Genomic DNA, 17674 nt, shown 5'->3' with positions numbered 1-17674 from the left:
ATTACAAACACTTTCTTAGTGTCATCATTATTCTAAAACGTTGTATATAGAACTCAAAAATGATTAATCTCTGACATTTTTATTTCATTATTTGAAACATTTAATCATAGAAAGAGCTCACACTTTGGTAATAATGAATATTTCTCTTAAAATACACCACTCCAGGGTCAGGCCCTGGCTATTCCAGGTCTCCTGAGAACAAGCCAGGGAAGGGGCATTAGGGCAGCAGCTTGCAATCTCTGCAGCCTGTACATATCCTGCATCTGCTGTCCTCTTGGACCTGGTGACTGAGACCCTGTACCATTTGGATGCTGAGAACAGATGCTCTGATCTCTGTGCCTAAATAAACAAAAGAACAAGAATGGATAACTACAGGAAATGATACCTGGACAACATAAACCTGCAGATTTGCATTCAAAGTATTTAGTGAATGTTCCTTAGTGTGGTCAGCCTGATGTGACAAGATTGAAAACCCACAATGTGCTTGGTACTTTGGAGAATGTGAATGCTGCCATGCATGATCTCTATTCTATTCTCAGAACTCATTAAATTAACTTAGCACTTGCAGAAAAAAAAACAGGAATTCACAATGATCTTATTAAGAAGATGGTTGGCTGATCAAGATACACTGAGAGCACATGAACTAGTAAGTAAAGCACATGAGAAGCAAGAAACACATAAAGAGGAGTAGAAGTAGCAACCCTAAGAAAACTAATGTAAAAAACAATTGCAAAACTAAAGAACCATCTGCCTGCATCAAAGACCCTTTTAAGGCTGCAGATTAGACAAAATTTAAACATAATATACAGCAATAGAGAATAGTGATGTAGTTATGAGTGATATTTTTATATAATGAACTTTCCCACCTGGATTATAATATACTTTTTTTTTCTATTTTTTATTGATTCTTCTTAGTGAGATATAATATTAGGGTTAGGGTTAGGATTAGGGTTAGGGCTAGGGCTAGGACTCAAGTGGCATAGGCACAGGCTGGGTGAGGACACAGGTCAGCTCCTTCTAGCTGACCCTTCCAGTCTTCCCTGGCTCTTTCCCCTAGGCGGCTAGCACAGAATGTAATTCCCCCCTAGGGCAGGACCCAGGGACAAAGAGGCAGCAAAGTTCCTAGCCCAGACACTGTGCTGCTTTGGGATGGCCCCAATGTGTCAGCAGGCATGCTCTCGCCCTCTGCAGGCCCCTCTGGCCGCTTCTCAGCCCCCTCACTGAGGTCCAGGCACCCACCATACCCTGACCCCTTGGTGAGCAGCTCTGCAGCGCTGGCTGGCCAGCCTCCTGAGGGGATATGTCCGCACCACGGAAACCGGCTAAATTTTGTTTCCGTGTGGCTGCTCATCAAGAGGGCCTGGGCATCAGACTGCCCCAAGGTCTATAAGTACTAGGTGCTGATGAGTCCCTGGGAATGATAAAGCCAAGCTTCGAGGTAAAACAAGGCCACCCTTTTGCCCTGTCCTCCGGGGAATGGCCTGGATGATGCTGGCTTCTTCCCCATCTGCCCCACCTCCCCCAGTAGGCCCCGTGCCTCTGGGGCTGCAGGCCTCCCAGACTCTATTACCTGTTCTTTTATGTCATTGACACCACAGCTCCCTCGAACAAGGAGACGCCTTACTTCCTCCAAGTCTCCATCCCTGGCAGCTTTGTGTAGGCGGCCTGTGGGATTGTAGCCCACGAACTTAGTTCGCACTCGGATGTCACCCAGGGTCTTCAGAAAGGTGTTTATCCTTCTTTAGGGGCAAGGGTGGAGGTCCCAGAGGCCACCTACTGCGTGAAGACCTGTTGGAAGAGGCAAGTCCCCGGTAGGGCAGGACCCAGGCACAGAGGGGCAGACCTGGCACAGGCCCTAACCCCGCTCAGGGATGCCCCCAACTTGTCAGGAGGCTTGCTCCTGCACTCCGCCGCTTCTCAGCCTCTTTGCTGCTGAGGTCCAGGCGCGGCTCTGCTCAGGGGGCTAACCTCCTGCAAAAACAGTTGCTGCACGCACGTGCATGTGCATGCACGTGCACAGGAGTTCCACGGGAACTGTCTAACGGACGGCACTAACTGCCCGCCTGAAAGACCCGCCGCATGAGCTCTAGCCAGCACGGGGCTCTACTGCCACTTAGAAGGTGGAGGTGTGGGATGCAAGGTCCCAGAGGCAGCAGCACAGGAAGAGGAAGTTAGAGCCTGGTGCACCTCAGGGACCCAGTACATAACTGTAGAAGGAGAGCTGGCAGAGGGTTCCCCAAGCACAGCTTGCAGCTCGGCACAGGTGGAGCGGGATGAAACTTACGCCTCCTGGTGCCAGATCAAAAATCAGTAACTGGCAAGCTGGAGCACCAGCGGCAATGGAGGCAGAGGAAGGAGGATCAAGAGTTCAAAGCCAGTCTCACCAAGTTGCTGAAGTACTTAGCAACTCAGCAAGACCCCGTCTTTAACAAAATATTTTAAAAGAGGCTGGGGATGTGGCTCAGTTGGTAAGCACCCTGGGTTCAACCCCCAGTAACAAAAATAAAATAAATCAATTTTTTAAAAAAAATTACTGAGCTCAGTGCAGAGAAGACCTTTCCAACTCCTGCAAGGCCAGACCAGCGCTGGCCATGCTCAGCAGCACCAAGGCTGTTCTACTGCACTCCACAGTCTTGCCTTGCTGTCCAGGGGAGACTAGGCCCAAGAGCCCCATAGTCCCTGAGAGTGCTGTTGGTGCCTCTATTTCTTGGGGTTCTGCTCCTGCCATGCACTCTTTCTGGGCCCCAGGACTCTTATCAGCCTAGGCAGCCCAGAATTGCAGCTGGAGCCTCCATTCATGTCGCAGGCCTGCTCAAGGCCAGGACTGCACACCACAGGTCAAGAAAGAGGCTTTACAGCCCAGCTGTCCCTCTACCCCAGGGGAGAGCCACTCCCAAGCAGAGATCCCTTCTCCCTTTGCAGCCACCTTCCAAACTGAGGGGCAAAAGCACTGGGGTGAGGGAGGTCCCAAGGGGAAGGCACAGGGTCATACCTTGGTTAAAACTGAGTTTAAAGTAGGCTGGAATTTATCATGTAAAGCTAATCAACTTTTTCTTTTCATTATTATTTACTTACCTACTTACTATTGACAATTGGACCAGGAGACAATTTAGAACTGAGCTACATCCCCAGTCTGACCTTCAACTTGTGATCCTATTGTCTCAGCCTCCTGACTTGAGAGAATTACAGGTGTACACACATCCTGGAATATGGCCTCAAAAGTATTGTCTTCTTACTTTCCCCTTCTTTTTTTTCCTCCCTCCCTCCCCCTTCCTCTTTTCATTTCTGCTAGCTGTTTTCTTTCATTTTTCTTTGTACTGCATATTGCACCAATGTATGCTGTGCACTGAGCAACATCCATAATCTTTTTCAGTTTTCATTTTGAGAAAGGATCTCACTAAATTGTGGAGGCTGGTGTCAAACTTGCTATCCTCCTGCCTCAGCCTTGATGAGATTTGGTAGGAATAGAGGAATGTGCCAAATAGTCTGATTTTTTCCTTTTTAAAAATATTTTCTTAGTCTTAATTTTTCATGATTGATGACATCTTCACTTTCTATTTTTTTCTGTAAATAAAGTAATTTAAACAATTTACTTTTGATGAGCTGTTTTACAAAAATACTGTATATTTGACAATTATTTATAAATTTGATGTTCTATAATAAATGTATACTTGAAGTGCTCTAGCTACTTAATTTCTTTCTTTCATAATTTTATTGGTGCATTACAGTTTTGCATTCTAGTAGTTGTAATTTTTCCACTGTTTAAATATACTAGTGATCCTGTTGTAGACAAAAATTCTCTCCAATCAATTTTTTATAATATATGGTTCTTACATTCACATGTCCATTTACTCTGTTTTGCTCTTTGGTATGCATCACAAGGTAAATGACCAAAAGTCTACTTTGGAACACTTTCACAGATATTCTGCTAAAATTGATATCAATAATGAGTTGCATAAAGATTTTCTAGCCCCTCTCTAAGGAGGCATCCAAATTTCCTATTTTGAAATCAGTGAGTCTTAAAAATTAGACAACTAAATTCATATTGAAAACTTGAGAGTTTTCTTTTTTTCTATATTCTTTTTTAAATTTTTTCAAGAAACAAAGATTTTATATATTACTAAATGTTTAATATAAGAGTGAGCATAATAGTTACAACTAATAAATAACAGACAATTAAATATATGAAGGAAAAAAGAAGAAAATGAAAAGGTAAAATATTTCTATATTAATAGTTGGAGATTTTAATTTTTACTACTCAATATTGGATAGAACACACAGAAGTTAAGTAAGAAAATATCAGACCTAATAAAATACGACAAGTAGACCTAACTGCTACAGAATAGTCTACTAAAAAACAGTATCATATGCATTCTTTCCAAATACCCTTTTGCTAGGACAGACCACAGCACAATTCACAATAGCTATACTGTGGAGACCACCTAGATGTTCTTCAGTGGATGAATGGATAAAAAAAAATGTGGCATTTATACACAATAGAATATTACTCATCAATAAAAAAGAATAAGATCATGGCATTTGTAGGAAAATGGATGGCATTAGAGAAGATTAGGCTAAGTGAAGTTAACCAATCCCCCCCCCCAAAAAAAAACAAATGCCACATGTCTTCTCTGATATAAAAGGGATGATTCAAAATAGGGTTGTGAGGGAGAGCAAGGGAGGAAGATTACCTCTAGATAGGGAATAGGAGTGGGAGAGAAAGAGAGGGAGAAGGGGAATAGCATGGATGGTGAAAGGAGACCCTCATCATTATACAAAATACATGTATGAAGATGTGAATTTGGTGTCAACATACCTTATATATAATCAGAGATATGATAAATTATGGTATAATGGTGTATTAAAATTCTAATGTAAAAATAAATAAATAAAAAATTAAAAAGAAAATTGAAGTTTTTTCTAAAGAAAGCCTCACCTGTGTTCTTCACATAAAGATGAACTAATGTCTTCATGTGGCTACACAAACCATAAAACCAGGATGGAAGGAAGAAGCATATCCACTGATATCATACCAATGGAGATACACATGTGCACAAGGAAATAACCTCAGTGTACTTAACAATATTTTCCCTTCCCACCAAAAATAGGACATTTGAAAAAAAAATGTAAACACATTTTTACCAAAAAATTGTTTTCACAGAATTAAAGATTAAAAACTTACTGTTGACAGACTGTTATAATATTAAGATACTTGTGTGATACCTGTTTGAAAAAACTTTAGCAAGAAGCACACAAGGCTTCCTAACTCTCCTGACTTTGAATCAGATCAATTGGTATGAGGCTGCACAAAGACATAAAGAGGCTATGGGAAAACACTAGAGTTGATTATGGAGAACCAGTGGCTAGATAAAACCCAGAGATATTGGCTTTTAGAATAATAGAGTCTTCATAAAATAAATAGATTGCAGTTGGAGCAGGGGAAATTGATTGGGAGGAAGATGGGAAACTGCCTTCTGATAGCATGAAGGGCAGAATCACAGAGATCCACAGAAAAGCAGACTCTTCTAAAGTTAACAGTAGAAGAGAGCCTTGGTTTATGCCTGAGATGTCAAGGGAGGACAGATGAACTGTGAAATCTACCTGCAGATTCAGTGTCTCCCCAGGAGCTACCTCCAACTGGGGTCTTTTTTAGGCTTTTTTCATGATAGATCAAAAGCCCGTAACTTCTTATTTTATATCTCCAAGACCCAACTCTGAAATGAATTCACTATGTCAGAAGACAACCACCAACAAGAGTCAAGCTGAGTCTAGGAGAGAAACTCAGACACAAATCTTGTGAGAGCGCTAAGAACCAGGAGGAATGATCTTGTGATCTACCTCAGAGATAGAAGCCAAGGACACTTTTTAAAATTTATATTGGTGCAGGATATATTCCTAGCTACCAAAAAAACTAATGAGGTTCACATTCTAGCAGTTGATAGAAAAATATGTAGTCTTCCTGACATGAAAAGATAAAGGCATCAATAAAATTGGCATAAAAAAGTTTACAAACTTCAATTCAAAGAAGTAAACTTTCTAGTTTTATTTAATACATGTAAAAGAATTCTCTAAATATGGTTTACACCTTACAGATCTGGGCAGAAGCTGAGCCTTCTAAAAGGAGAGTGGTTCTCTGAAACTTTCTGCGCAACAACCCTTCTCTGGGTCACAAGAATGAATCTGTGGAACCTAAAAAATAAGAAGAGGATCTGGAAACTAGAATCAATGTTTGATCTTGGGAAAGATAATCAATATTTCAATACTTTAACTTCAATGTGAGAATAATTATACCCACTAAAGTGTTGTTTTAAAAATAAACATATGTAATTTTTAGAAGTATCAGGTTTATCGTAAGCTCTACAGTGTTAGCTATATTTAGTTTTCAGTATTACCAAATTACATATACCCTGCTAACCCATGGTAACCCATACATATACCCCTGCATAGCTACACTAAGCCTACAGACACAGAAATGCAAAATCAACTTGTTTCAAAATTAAAGTCTAGGCTTCCTTTATGCTTCCTTAGTTTTTAATCCAATGCTGGTTGCTGCTAAAGGATACCACATTACATTCTGTCCTATGCACCCTTCAGCTGTCCTTGGCTATAAGTTTCTCAGACTATGTTTTTGTTGATATTGAGAGTATTGAGGCATGCTGGTGAGGTATTTTATAGATAACCCCTCAGCTGATACTAGCCTGATGTTCCTGATTAGATGGGGTGATGAGTTTTTCAGGGAATGCACTACAAGGGGTACACATGAAGCTAACTGTTGACAATGACCTTAAGGATCTGACTGAGGGAAGATGTCAGGTGTTTATAATGTGAAGTCAATTCTTTATTCCCCTTTCTGTACTGTTCTCTCTGTAGGGAAGTAAGCAGGCTCAGCCCACAATGAAATAGTTGGCAGTTATATTTCACCTCATTAAAGTATCTACATAAATTATTTGGAATTCTTATGTAATAAAATGTCTATCTACCCTAGTTTTTATTTTTACTTATTTTTTTTTGATCTGGACCCATAGAAATTTATTTTACAGTTTTTTTTTCTAAACATGATCTTATTTTCTGGCACCACAGCATTCCACAGTGTATATTTCCTGCACTTATCCTATAATCAATACAATTTTTTTTAAATATCCCTTTTGAAAAAAAAAATAGAGAATGGTATTTGAATCCAATATATAGGCACTAGGTATATTTGTAGGTTTAAACCCTCTGAACAGAGCAAAAGAATACATGTGTTTATATTATTATTAGTTCTATGGATTCAATGAACTATAAAGCATAGGAATTATCACTATGATACTCCTACTGAAGGGCACTTGTCAGTATATCAACATTTTTTTATAGGCACTAACCACCTCATAAGGTAATCACTTCCCATATTAGATATGATTTGGATTCTCTGAATAACTTGTATTTATTTGGTCCCATTCTGACTACTGAAATAATATAAGACAAATTCTCTATTTGACATTAACTATTCTTTAATAAAACACTCTGTAGTATCAAGCCTATCCAGGTCCACTTGATGCTGCATTAAGCAAACCATTTTTTTTATTCCTTTCTTCCCATGTCATAGTTTCCCAGTTCTTCTACAGCATGGTTGCTCCAAATAAACTTTAGTTTAAATCAACATGTAAAATTCAGATCTGAATGCAATACTATAGAGGTTTATCCATTTGACAACACACTTCCTTGTCAATCATTATATTTTAACAGTCAAGTCAGAAATCCTGCAGATTTCTCAAGCTCAAAACAGCCAAAATTAATTTTTTCTTTTCCTTTCTCCATTATCTCCATCAATTTTGGCCTATATGACCAAAAAAAAACCCTGGATAAATAATAAATTTATTTCTTACAGTACCAAAGTCTGACATTAAAATGCTATCGTGGGGGCTGGGGATGTGGCTCAAGCGGTAGCGCGCCCGCCTGGCATGCGTGCGGCCCGGGTTCGATCCTCAGCACCACATACAGACAAAGATGTTGTGTCCGCCAAATACTAAAACATAAATATTAAAAAATTCTCTCTCTCTGTCCCTCTTTCTCACTCTCTCTCACTCTAAAAAAAAAAAAAAAAAATGCTATCGTGGTCTAGTTCTGGTGAGGGCCCTCTTCCAGGTTGCAGATGACTGTCTCTCCCTATATCCTCATATGGCTAAAAAAGTGAAAGAGGTCTCTGAGGTCTTTTGTATAAGGGCCTTAATTCCATTCATGAGGATTCCAGCCTCATGACCTAATTACTACCAAAAACCCAATGTAACAACATCATCACATTGGGGTTAGAATTTCAACATATGAATTTTGGAGGAGCACAAATATTCAACTCACACATTTATTTCTGTACTTGATTATACTCCAACTACATTTCTCCTCCTAACTTTCCTATGTAAGTACCTAGACTAGTAATGTCTACTTATTTGCTACTATCATGCATTCCCTCTCTATAGAATTCACTTGACCATTAAATTTACTATGCATTTTAACAGTCCACATTTGCACCTGAACTGCTGGAATTTAAATTCTGGCTATGCTCTTACCAGGCAGGTAGCCTTTCTCAAGTAGCCTAGCCCCCCCTGCAACTCAAGTTTCCTAATTTGTAAAATGAAAATAAATACTTCACTCTAGCAGGATTAAGTTAGTTTATATAAAGTACTTAGAAAATTGATCAGCCCATATCCCATAGTGAGTATAGAATAAAAGTCAGCTGGTATTGTCATTATTGTCAACTCCATAACATCTAGCGAAACTCTGTTTTCATCATTATTATCACTACCCATTATGTCCAAGCCCTTCATTATTCTCACCTAAATTATTCTGATAGCTTCCAAACTGATGTCTCTGCATCCCATCTTGCCATATTTTTGTTTTTATAACTTTGATGATTCATCTCCTAATTTAAAATGCTTTGATGCTTTACTACTATCCTTGGGAAAAATGCAAATAGTTGAGCATAGCATATTAGACCCTAGATAATCCAGTAAATTTCTCTAGCCACCTTTATCCCCTCTAATCTCCAAACATGAATGTTTGAGCCACATTAATTTATCCTGTCTTTTTTCCTTGCATGTCATTGATCAACTTTGAATTAGCTCAAAACCAGATGTTCTCTTTTTTAAAGCAGGTTACTCAAGTAGGCCAAAACACTGAGACCCTGCTGCCCACTCATCCTACCTTAGGTATTCCCACTTTCACAAAGAAAAGAACTAAAAGGTATTGATGCTTTCATATAGGAATGTTTCCATGGAATTTTCTATGTGTCTGTTTTAGCAATAAACACACTGATCACTGCAATTCCAAAGTGTAGTTGGAAGATCAGCATCACTGTCATCTAGGAGTTTATTAGAAATGTAAATTAGCAGGCCCCACACAGACCCAGAGAACTCAAATTTCCACCAGTGGCCCAGGACTCTGTTTTGTGACAACTTGTCTGGGTGATGCATTGGCATGCCATTGTTTCAAAAGCTCTAATGATGACTTTACCAACTATATTTTAAGACATGCTAGAGTCAAAAGTTACGTTAATGCAAATATTAGTTACTAATCACATTAGACAAATAAGGCAATCCTGAAAAAAACTGATAATGGTAAATCTAAATCATTTATAATTCATAAGTAAAATAATACCTGGGCCATAGCACAAGCCCAGGTATTAAAGTCTTGGCTCCCACATTGGAGCTATTTGGATATGTTGGAAACTTTAATTGGTGGGGCCTAGTGAGAGGGCTTTAGGTAACTGGGGCATTTCCTGGAAGGGAGTTATGAAACTCTGGTCCCTTCCTCTTCTCTTTTTGCTTCCAGGATTTGAGTTGAATGGTTGTACTCTGCCATACACTCCACCAGAGTCCCCCAAAATGGTGGACTGAAACATCTAAAACTGTGATTCAAGAAGAATCTTTTCTTCTATAAGTTGATTATCTCAGGTATTTCTCATGGTGATAGAAAGCTGACTACTATAAGCACCATGCTTAGTTGAAGAATGCCTAGCGGATACACCAATAACAAAGTACTCTGCCACAGACAGTAATTCCAGAGACCTGTTTTATGGACCTGAGCAACTAGAGATCTACAACATATCCAGTTTTTTCATACTCTGACTTCTGATAAAATATTAGAATATTCTGTAGCTTCCAATAATGAGCTTAATTTTGCAAATAGCTGCTGTTTTAATAATCCTTAATTTTAAAAATGTGGGCTATTAGTAAGATACTAATTGTTCAAGAAAGTAGAAACCTATGCATATTTTTAAATCATGGGAATTAAAGAATGGATTCATATTTGAGGATTAATTTAAACCTCCAAAATATAATGCTTGCCCATCAGAAGGTAGCCAACCACTTTGGGAATCACTGCTCCAAAGAGCCAAAAAAATCTTAACAGCCTTTGTATGTGAGTCAAACTACTTGTAGCAATTAAGGGTTCTCCTATAGAAAACCTCTCTTCTCTCCCTCTTCCCCCCATTTTGAAGTGCTCGTTCTCCCTCATCCTTCCTCTAGCATCCTGTGAAAAACTTTATAATTATACTTATTGTGTGGATGAGTAATCTGTTCACATATATTTTGCACACTATGAGGATTAGGTGTGAGGATTCAGAGTCTTTTTTTAGCACCTGGCAAAATTAAATGGCACATAATTGAGACTTAAAATTTAAATTAGGGTTTATTACTCTGTTAGTCAAAATAAAGCCTGTAGTCAATTAAAACTGAACTACTACAAGATCTACTATAAAATGCTTATCTCTTTTAAATTTATTCTTGTACATTCTTTATCTACTCTAGTCTGTCATGGTCTTCTCTGAGCTGAATTCTGACTAGGTTAAGAAAGATGTAGTCAAAAAAGTCTAGGTTCATATATAACCAGTCATTTATTATACCTATCTATTCTTAGCTTTTTAATTTAATTTCACTAAATTCTTATTTTGATCATCATATCTATTTTTAGCTTTATCACATACTTCATATTCAGTAATTTTGAAAATAATTAACATTTCCCATTTTGAAAATCATGCTTTAATGATGACAAATTTCACACAGAATAAGAAATTACACATAAGGACAGTATGACCAACATGAATTCTCTATTAGTTCATTTATAATCTGGAATGAGAGCACTTTCTATGAGAATTTCATATGCTTTTTGGTCATTCTTGATCATAAATCTTACAAAATGTTCAACCACTGTAAAAAACAAGAAAACAGTAAATTAAAATATTGTAACAAGTTATGTTAGAAAGAACTATATTGCATAATATGGGCTGGATGTACCCTCTCAAAACTCATATGTTGAAATTTTACCTTTGGGAGGAAATTAGGATTAGTTAAGGTTAGAAGAGTGAATGGGACAAGTTCCCTTAGAAGAGTCACGAAAGAGAAAATACATCTGCTCTGCTCTCCACCATGTGCAAATACAAGATGGTAGCATAAAACCCAGAAGAGATCCCTCACCAGACTCAACAATACTGGCACGCTGAACTCAGATGGAAAGTCTCCAGAACCAAGAGAAATACATTTATGTTGTTTTAAAACCTTCTACTCTATGGTAATTTGTAATAGTAGCCCAAACTAAGATTCTGGGAATAAAAAAGTCCAGATTTGAATCACAGTTTGATTAATAAACACATACTGCCCAACTCTTAAAATAGAAATTTAACATTATCATGTTTAAGATTACTTCCAAATGTAACAATGAAAGTACTTGTCCCACCAGGTGAATGTATACATTAAATAAATTAATATTCACTTTTCATAAGCCTTCATAAAGCATTAATAATATTATTCTATACTCGCAGACATGGGAACATTGGGTAAAACATCCAAAGTAAAGTTTTTTACTTTGTTAAACCAAAGTAAAATATCTGCCTTGAGCTCATATTATTATTTTCACATGGGAGGCTTAAAGGACAAGGTCTTTGAACCCAGGCTCTTTAGCTATTGCTGTGTATTCTAATTTACATGGGGAAAATAAAGTTGTAAAACTTAAAAAAAAAATAGACTGCCCATTTTGCAGGCAGGAATCCCTTAGAGTGCAACATAAGATTCAGAACGAGGAAAGGTATGAGTGCCCCTGAGGAATGGGAGACCACAGGCCCCTGGTTAAGGAGAAGATGATTCTCTGGGGGAAACTTCCTTACTTCTTCTCTAATCACTAATCATCTACATTCATTTTGTATTGTAATTACCAATACTTTTATATTTTAAATCTCATATACTTTTGATATTTCAAGGTTATGTTAATACTATGCTTCCCCATCTAAACTTTATTTTTTAATTTTTAAATTTCACACCATTATTAACTTTGACTCAACTTTATTTTGTGGAACTGCAGTCTGTCTTAATCTTTTTTATTCCCCTATTGTTTTCGTTTCAACTTATCATTTTTAAATAAATATTTATTTAATTCCTACCATGTAGAAAATACTATTCTTGGTGTTGTGTTTAAACTTACCAAGAACATAACTCCCACAGTGACTTTACAGTTTTCTAGAGACAAGCAAGCAGGCAAAATTAGGAACTTTTGGAGAATACTCAGGTGTTGTAAAAACCCTCAGCACAGATATAGTTCAATTAGGAAACAGTTCCATGAGAAAGTCACATTTGAATTGAGACATAAGGGTTCATAGTTGGAGGATCAGAGAAGAAAGTTCAACAGCCAACTCTCCCCTGGGCAAAGAGAAAGACAAAGGCTCCTATGAGGGACCTGGGACAAAAGAAAGAAAATGAAGGGATACCAGCATCTTGTAGAGCTAGTAGAGGAGAGGAAGGAAAAGAGCCATATGTTGCACAACTTGGAATGCCACGCTTAAGATTCTAGTCATTGCCTCAGAGAAATGAAAAGCTATTATTAAAAAAGTAGAGGACTTTATTCTGGCTACTATGTTAGAAAAACCAATGTGGAGATAAAATGTGCCCATTAAGAACTGACTCATTCATCCAACATTCATGCATTAGGCACCTCTCATGTACCCACACTCTGGTAGACACTGGTACAGCATGCACACAAATGCACACACACACAGTGGACAAATAAGAGATAAAACAGGTCAACATATACCAGAACTGGGAACCAATATATATTTAGAAAACTATATCAGCAGGACAAGCAAGAGCTAAGAATGCCTAAAAGTGTGATAGTTAACAATCCTAAATTATATTGTTTTCTGTTCTACAAAAAAGCTTTCACATTTCAATTGTTTAAGGTAGAGAATTCTATTCACCCTTCTTTATTTCAGTTCTTCTTTCATTATTTCAGTTTTTTAAAGACAGTTTTGATTACTATCTTCAGTCACATTCCATTTAATACAAGCTTAAATTTTAGAATGATGTAACACTATTAAGTTCATTTTTGGAGCTGAATATCAATGCCTATAAGGAAACTGGGAGAGTGAAAAACAAAATTTAAACTTCTTAAAAGAAAGCAGTATTTTACATCCCAATTAAAGACACTAAAAGAAAAAGTACCTAGGAAAAGAAGCACAACACACTGCTGGAAGCATTCATCTGTAACAAATGGATAAACTAAAGATTAAAAACACAATTGGAATAGTTGTTCCAAAAGACTGAAGTTTTGGGAATAAAGAGTCAAATTGGTACTGTATGTCAAAGAGAGAGATGAGAGTACTTTATATCTTAGTCCTTCTTAAAACTGAGCTCACAGACCTATGATTTGAGGGTATATCTTTGTGTTTTATAGAAATAGATCCTTCAGAAAATCTGTTGTTGGAACATGGTGAAGGATACAGTCTGCAGCATTGCTCATTATTCCCAGGTATGGGATATCTACCAATATGAGTTAATGCCTTTCGAATTTAGTCCAAAGATGACAGTCCCTTACCTGAAGAATGCCATTCTCCCTTTTTTTCCCAAAATGAACATTCTACAACTAATAACAATCCATTTTAACTGTCAGGAATCTCTGAGACAAATTATGAGTTTAACTATATAGGTCTCTGCATCTTTCATTTTGATAGATATCTTTCCCTCAATTTGACTCTCCACACATATTTTCCTTCTTTTTGATTTTTCTCTTCTACATCATCATTATTTCACTGGGATGTTTTCTTTTTGTAGTTTTCCTAAATCCTTTGTGGAATAAAACAATGTGAACTAATTCACATTGATGTATCATGGGTTCCTTCTTCTCTTATTTATGATTCTCTAGAATAGACTTGAAATTTTGCAGTGTTTTTTCATTTAGTAAAATGATATAACCAAAATAATATTATCTTGTTGGAAATTTAATTGTCACAACTTTAAAAATATACAAAAATCTTTATCAAATGTCACAAACTTCTAAGAAAATACAAAGACTCTATTTAGGATTTTAGAAATTGTTTCTCTTTTGAAACTTAATAGTGCTTCTCCCATGCTTCACAAAGGTCATACCACTCTATTTTACATTTGGATTTTTATAAATTACCTAAAAAGGAGACTGGAAATTATTTTATCTCCCAATATGATAGTCCTAGGTCTTCCAGAAGTCATTTCCTATTGCTCCATAGTTCTTACTCCATTTACGATTCAATCTCTGATGAAGGATCAATTAATAACCCCAAGTTACACAATAAATTAGGACTCTCAAGTTCTATCAGAATATTTTTGTACTGTATGTTTTTGTTATCATAGTTCTTTCTGAAGACAACAGAAGTGGAATTAACCCAGAACATAAAAGTCTAACTCATGTTCTCCCAGTCCACATCAGGCTGGGAAAGCAAAGGAGTCAATTAGTAAAAACAAGAGTGGCTAAATCCAGATGAACCTCATAGCATTCCATCTTCCACTAAATAAATGCCTCTTGACTAAATTAGAAAATTCCCAGAGATTGCCCATGGGAGTTCAGGAATTTCTCCTTGTTTTCATCAGTGGGACATAAGTTCTGGAACCTCCTTGTTTTGTTTCTCCTGAAATCACCACTTTTGCCCTCAGGCAGTGTGGAAGACATCCTAGGGACAGCAGGTATAAACTATTAGAAGTTCAGGGAACACATTTCTGATCCAGTGGTGCTAGGTACCAAGTAGCCTGACTCTCTAGGTCAATTAGTGCTACAGCATCTGATATTTCCATCTGTGGTCCTCAGCTTTGTGTTTCAACTTAATACAAATGGCACATTTATTAGAGTGGGAAAAAATATCCACTCCCATCAGTGTCCTACTCTTAGACATAAGTCCATAAAAGTCTTACAGAGATCAATATATCTATCATTGATCCTTATGGTCCCTGTCCTTCTTTTGAGGACTCTGTAATAAATTCTGCTTAGGAGAAGTTAACACTAGGGTCTGCCTGAGAACTTCACAATGTCTTCTTCTAGAATGAACACCTATTCTCACAACACTGAATGACCCTGGGAACAGTCTGAAAGTCCCAAATCTCTTCACTCTAAAGGTGAGCTACTCCCATGAAAACATAGTAATCCTCATAAATTTGTTGAGAGTCCTAATAAGCATCTCACCAAAACACACTGTATAGGTATGAACTTGAAACATTACAAAAGATTCATGCATTTTGAGACTCCTCATTTCTACTAAGAAACAAAAGACACAAATACCACTTTATACAATAAAAATTATGAACAATTATTGCTTAATCTTCTGCTGATACAATGTTTCATAAGAGAGTAGGTATTGTAGGAACATTACCAAGAGACTGCTATAAAAGAGACACAGAAAAAAAGACAGAAAAAACAAGTTCCTGTAGTCAAGTAAGTTGCTGTGTTCTTCATTGCTTAAAACAAAATCTAGTGTTTTTAAAACAATTAATTACTTTCAATATCCACAGAGTCAACTGTATGATACTTCTGCTGATCTGGCATGGGCTCACTCATATAGCTGCATTTACCTGGTAGGTCAGCTAGGAGCAAAGTATTTTGAAATTTAAAATGCACCATATGCCTCCAGGGTTAAATCACTTTATGTGGACTTTTATCTTCCAGGAGGCTACATCTGGCATCCTCAAATAGTGACAGAAGAAGTCCAAGGAATCTAGCTCGAATTGACAAATCTCTACATAAAGCACAATCATTTATGCCCCACTGGTCAAAACCAGACACATGGAATGGGATCTACAAAAAAGTCTATCTGGGAAGGTGTGATTCATTACAGGCCATTAACAAAGCAATCAACCATAGCAGCTCTCTACTAGGGCTGTTACTTAAAATCCTTCTAATACTTGAGTCCTGGTATTCTTTAACAAAGTTTCTTTCCTACTTACTCCATAACTTATCTTTTTAAGAGATAAAATAGTGTACAATCAGTGTCTTGAAAAATTGTGCTCTATATGTGTAATATGAAATGAATTGCATTGTTCCATCATGTATAACAAATTAGAATAAAATTTTAAGAAAGAGCTAAAGTCTTTTTATTGGTGTTCTACGCTCATACTACTCCAACATATCAGTGAATGAATGCTTACATAGGACCCAAAAGTATTTTGAAATTTAAATTGCACCATATGCCATAGCAAATGCTCACTAACAAATTCTTAAAGCTGTTCTGGAAGGAATAAAAATTTCTTTGAATGTAAGTGCAAAAGTTTTTAAATACACCAAGGCCAAGCAGTTCTCCCACCAGGAAGAAATGCATCATTTTGCCATTGAAGGCACACAGTCATGCTTCTGAAGCACTTTGCACTTCTAATCAAATGCTGAATGTGTTACCAAACAAAATGTCCAAATGTCTTAAGAGTTAGAAAAAGAATCACTATTTTGTAGTTTCTATACCATTTCTAGACGATCTTCTGGTTTCTATACTATTTCCATAATCAAGACAGGAAGATGCCCAAAAATATGCATATATTAACAATCTGGAAACCAGTCAACAGTATGAACAAAACGGCAAACATCACCAAGGAAAAGGTAAGGAGGAAAGAAATGCCTAACTTTATTCCAATTTACAAGTTGCTACTATTTTTAAAATACTCTGATAATTTAAAAAAAATTGAATACGTAAACTAGCAGTAATTGAACTTTTAAAGGCATTAGCTATACCTCTTGTGATTAGTTTTAGTATATATCTTTTCTTCCATCATTTTTTAAAAACATCAGTTCAAGTTCAAGTTTGTAAGTTGTGAAAATGAATGTGATTTGGAAAAATGTGTGTGCCTATGCAACTAGAGGTGTGGTCAAACTGTCATCATAAAGTGGGTCACTTTGGACTAAGGAGGTTAGAGCTATGACCAGGGCTAGCACCCTTTACTATAAAAAAGTCAGAGTAGCCCTCTGACCAATTATGCTGATGCCAAACAAGATGCTGCTCTGTGAATACATAGTAAAATGATTCAGAGCTTTTCCATCAAGGTAGTCAAATGTGGAACTTCACTTATGCATAAAAGACATTTTTTTGTTGTAGTTAAATTAGGAAAACAAATCAACTGACCATAAAACAACAACAAACAAAAAAATATAGGCCAACAGCAGAGTTATTTTTCGGTTACTTAATTCAGTTTTTCTTTTTAAAGGACTGGTATAAAAAATAGGACAGAAAATATACCATATATTACAGCAAATGCTCAATTCTTACAGCTCTTATAGAAATAAAAAGATCTTTATCTAAAAATACTAGTTTTCCATTCAAATAAAACTGAAACCAAAAATATTTTGATATATTTATCAGTTAACCAAAAAATAAAATATCTACAGATTATTATTAAAACATAATATTTTATTATTTTTACTAAAAATA

This window comes from Callospermophilus lateralis, chromosome 12 (assembly GCF_048772815.1).
Source record: "Callospermophilus lateralis isolate mCalLat2 chromosome 12, mCalLat2.hap1, whole genome shotgun sequence".
Lineage (NCBI taxonomy): Eukaryota > Metazoa > Chordata > Mammalia > Rodentia > Sciuridae > Callospermophilus > Callospermophilus lateralis.
The sequence above is the reverse complement of the archived record's forward strand: the minus strand, read 5'-3'. Positions refer to the sequence as shown.